The sequence below is a fragment of the Nannospalax galili genome, unplaced genomic scaffold, assembly GCF_000622305.1.
Source record: "Nannospalax galili isolate Female #2095 unplaced genomic scaffold, S.galili_v1.0 scaffold1053, whole genome shotgun sequence".
NCBI classification, from domain to species: domain Eukaryota; kingdom Metazoa; phylum Chordata; class Mammalia; order Rodentia; family Spalacidae; genus Nannospalax; species Nannospalax galili.
In genome coordinates, this window is record NW_008333523.1 from 2,019,935 (window position 1) to 2,025,196 (window position 5,262).

Genomic DNA, 5,262 nt, shown 5'->3' on the forward strand with positions numbered 1-5,262 from the left:
TGTTGTTTTCTAAATTGAATCAATCAATGGATATGGACTACTCTCCTATAATTCTATGCCTGGGGTAATGCCTGGCATAAAACAAGGGAATAAGGTTTTATTTCTGTGAGAAATGAATGGAAATTCCCACTGAGCCTACTATTTCCCATCCTGAGCACCGGGAATATAGCCATCAACACCTGTAAGTGACTTGATTCTTTAATATGATAAAATAATACGCGTAAAAGCAGAAACAGAAAGCCATGGAACCAGGAAGGCAACAGAAAACTAATTAGTTTCATGCAGTAGGATGTTCAACCTGAAGAGGAAAGAATTGCATTACGGCTAAAGCTAGAAGCAGTGTCCTCAAACAGACTTTCTCAGCAGGCATCCCATCCGAAGTCCACAGGAAAAACTTAAAATAGTACTGCTCTTCTCTTTGTTCTTTCTTTCTCCAAATCTTGCCATTTGAGATCAGAATCTCAAGTTGGAAAACCTACATAAAGTTGGCTGCATTCTGTTTTAAGGTCAGACCCTGTTGAACTACAAATAGAATCAAGGGTTTTCATCATAACTGGAGTCCTGCCTTCTGCCAGCTGTGAAGTCTACTCACTGAATAATCATTAAATAGCTACCTGCCTTCTCTCTCTGTTCTATGTCATCCTGGCAGGCATTTCTGAAGAGAAAACAAACTTGAAGTAGTGCCCCTCAACTGTGGTTGTCGTGATGGTCTTGCACTGATATAGAAAGAAATACTAAAATAAATAGAGAAAGAGAAAAAGAAAGAAAGAAAGAAAGAAAGAAAGAAAGACTGACTCAGATACTGTGACATATATCCTAGTCTCAGCTACTCAGATGGCTGTGTGCCTGGGCAACACAGTGAGACTGTATGTCAACAAACAAAGCAAAAACAAACAACAACAAAAACTAGTGGAGCGCACCTTTAATCCCAGTAGAGGGAGGCAGAGGCAGGCAGATCTTTGTGCATTCCAGGCCAATCAGTGCTACATAGTGAGACTCTATCTCAAAAAATTAAATATAAAAATTAAAAAAAATAAGATTAGACAGTGAACAGATTGCTTATTAATTATAATGGAGATGGAGATGTCTGATAGATAATACCTAATCCAAATGATTTAATTTCTATCACTAATACTTTCTAAAATTTTTGTTTATTTATTTACTTTTTTTGTTTGGTTGGTTGGTTTTTTTTTGGTCTTTTTGAGACAGGGTCTCCCTGTAGCCTCAGCTGTTCTGGAACTCACTATGTGGACCAGGCTGGCCTTGAACTGACAGAGATCCGTCTGCCTCTGCCTCCCGAGTGCTGGGTACTTACTTATTTTTATTTAATTGAAAAATATTCATTATTTTTATTTTGTGTGTATAAGTATTTTGCCTCCTTGTATGTAAGTGCACCATGAGCATCCAATGTCTTGCAGAGACCAGAAGAGAGTGCCGGATCTCCTTGAAATGAAGTTACGGATGGTTGTTAGCCACGATATAGGTACTGGGAATCGAACCCAGGGTCCTATGCAAGAGCACCTCTCCAGTCCTTTATTTATTATTATTTGTTTATTTATTTTTATTATTTTTATTTTATGTGTATGAGTGTATTGCCTGCATGTGTGTAAGTGCACCCATGTCATGCAAGTCCCATGGAGATCAGAAGAAGGTGTCAGATTCCCCTGAAACTGGAGCTACGGATAGTTGTTAGACACCATGTGGGTGCTGCAAATCGAACCCAGGTCCTCTGTAAGAACAGTCAGTGATCTTAACTGCTGAGCCATCTCTCCAGCACCTATTGTGTGTGTGTGTGTGTGTGTGTGTGTGTGTGTGTGTGTGTGTGTGTGTGTTTTGCCTGCATGTAAGTGCACCCTTGTTGTGCAATGCCAGAGAAGGCCACAAGAGCGAGGCAAATACCCTGGAAATGAAATTATAGACAATTTTTTAGCTGCCACGTGGGTGCTGGGAATTGAACCCGGGTCTTCTGTAAGAGCAGTCGGTGCTCTTAAACACTGAGTTATCTCTCCAGCGCCTCTGTCACTGATAATTGACATCATAGCTTCTCCATGTGATGAGATGGTATCTACGTTATGCATTGCTCCATGAGCCACCACTTACTGGCTTACAATAGCAACTAGGGAAGACCTTAAAATTGACCACATAAAGAAGCAAATGAATAGAAGAATTTTTTCAAATAAGGATCACAATCACATTGGAAAGTGAGCCTCATGCTTTTGGGTCAAAAAACAACAAAAAAAATCTTAAAAATATGGATATCTAGTTAGAAAACTTGTTTTTTTAATTTTTTGATTGTTGCATAGAAGATTCAAAAATTTAAAACTGTTTTCAACGCATTCTAGAATTTAAGAAAATAAATATGTCGTGAGGAACTGGAAAGATGGCTCAGTGGTTAAGAGCACTGACTGCTCTTGCAGAGGACCTGGGTTCAATTCCCAGCATCCACATGGTGGCTAGCAACCATTCATAAACCCTAGTTCCAGGGGCTGTGATGCCCACTTCTAGCCTCCGTGTGCAATTCATGACATGGATGCATTTACATGCATACAGGCAAAATACTCGTATACAGAAAATAAAAATAAAATAAAATATATGGTATATAAGTGGATTCAAGCTTGAAGAAAGCAGTTTCAAGCAGGGACAGGACTTTATTGTGCTATTCTTTCAATTTCTCTGTACGCTTGAAATTGTGTCAATAAGTTGCTTTGAGTTAATTTATCACTTGCAACTCTGTGAGTTGATTGGGCTCAGTGGAGCACTGTTGCTTATGATCTTTCATTTGGCATAGTGACAGCATCTTGGGCTGTAGATAAATGAAGACTCCACTGGACCGCACATTCAAGATGGCCCAATCACTCTTATGGTGGTGCCTTTGTGTACTTTTTGTGACTTTTCTTCTTCGGGTGCTGCCTGCCTTGTTTTTTGTTTTTTTTTTTTTTTTTAAATATTATTTGGGCTGGAGAGATGGCTCAGAGGTTAAGAGCACTGACTCTGGCACAGGACCCAGGATTCGATTCCCAGCACCCACATGGCAGCTAGCAACCATCTGTAACTCCAGTTCCAGGGGGAGCTAACACACTTTTCTGACCCGGGATGGGTTCATATACGTAAAATAAAAATGAATTTATTTGTATTTGTCTTGTGTGCGAATGTTTTGCCTGCATGTAAGAATACCATGCAATGGGGGCTGGAGAGATGGCTCAGCAGTTAAGAGCACTGGCTGCTCTTGCAGAGGACCGAGGTTCAATTCCCAGCACCCACATGACAGCTAGCAACCACCTGTAACTCCAGTTCCAGGGAGAGCCAACACCCTCTTCTGACTTCTGACATTGCATGACTTGGGTACATCTACACATACACTCATACACAAAAAATAAAAATAATAAATAAAATATTTTAAAAGAATATCACACAATGCCTGAGGAGGCCGGAAGAGGGCATTGGACCCCCTGGAGCTGGAGTTACTGGCAGTTGGCTTCTGCCATGTGGGTGCTGGAGCTGAACCCCAATCCTCTGCAAGAGCAGCCAGTGCTTTTAACCACTAAATTTCTCTGTATAACACCCCCCCCGAATCCTGTAAGCCTTGCTTTTTTGAGACAGCATCTCTTAACTGAAATCTGGGGCTCACCAATTAGGTTAGACTACCTGGTCAGCCAGCTCCAAGGACCCCTCTGTCTTTACCTTGCTGCCCAGACATTACACAAGTGCACCATGCCTGGCTTTTTTTTTTAACCTGCTGGGGGGACCCAGCATGGTGGCACATGCCTTTAATCCCAGCACTTGTGAGGCAGAGGCAGGTAGATCTCTGTGAGTTCAAGGGCAGCCTGGTCTACATAGTGAGTCCAAAAAAAAAAAACCTGCTGGTATTGAATTCAGGTCCTCATTCTGACTGAGCTATCTCTTCAGCCTTCACTGTTTTTTTTTTTTTTTTTTTTTTTTGAGACAGTCTCATGTAGTCCAGGTAGCACAGCCTTTGAACTTGCTATGTAGCTGAGGATGGCCTAGAACTAATTCTCCTGTGTCCAGTTCCCAAGTGCTGAGATTACAGGCATGCACTGCGTGGGGATTGGACCCAGTGCTAGGCAAGCCCTGTATTCATTGAACTGCATCCTTAGCCCCAGACCTCACACATTGTGTGCATGTGTGGAAGGGTATATGTGTTCATATTTGTGTATATGTGTTTGTGGGTATGCATACATGTATGTGGATGAGTGTGGGGGCTAGAGATTGGCATCTGATGTCTTTCCTCAGTCTCTCCATAATATTTTTTAAAAATTTCTTAATTTTGAATGTATATGCACCATGAACATACCTGGTACATGGGAGGCCAGATGAGGGCATTGAATCCCCTGGAACTAGAGTTACAGATGATTGTTAGCTGACATGTGGGTGCTGGGAACCAAACCCAGGTCCTCTGCAAGAGTAGCAAATACTCTTAACCACTAGGCTATCTCTCCAATTCCTCCACCATATTTCTTTGAGAGAGCATCTCTTACTGAACTCAGAGCTCATCAGATTTGCTAATGGGCTGACCAGAGAGCTCTGGGCATCTGTCTGTGTCTGCTTCTTCAGGGCTGGGATTACAGATGTGGGTGCTGGAGATCTGGACTTAGGTCCTCAGGCATCTTGGGCAAGCACTTTACTGATTTAGCCATCACCCCAGCCTCTCAAATCTCTTAGTTTGACTTCTTTTATTTTCCTTTTGTTCTTTTTGAGAGAGGGTATCCCTGTAGTCCCAGCTGGACTGGTACTCACTTTGTAGGCCAGTCTGGCCTTGAAGTCACAAGAGATCCACCAGCCTCTGCCTCCCGAGTGCTGGGAGTAAAGGCATGTGCCACCACGCCTCGCACAAATTTCTTACTTTGAAAGTGAAGGAATTGGTCTAACCCAGGGATTCTAACCTGGGATTTAGCTTATGAATGTACTTGGTTTTTGTTTTGTTTTTCTTTCGTGGCAGGGTCTTCTACAGGTGGAGATCCAGTTTTGCCAGCACCATTTGCTGAACATGCTGTCTTTCCTCCAGTTAATGCTCTTGGCCCCTTTGTCAAATATCAGGTGGTTGAAATTGCAATTACTCATATTTGGATCTTCAATTTTGTTCCATTGGTTATGGGTCTATTTTTGTGCCAGTACCAAATTGTTTTATGACTATAGCTCTGTAGTAGAGCTTAAAATCTCATATAGTAATCCCCCCAGCATTGCTTTTAGTTCTCAGGGTTGTTTTGGCTCTCCGGGGTCTCTTGTGCTTCCATATGAATCTTA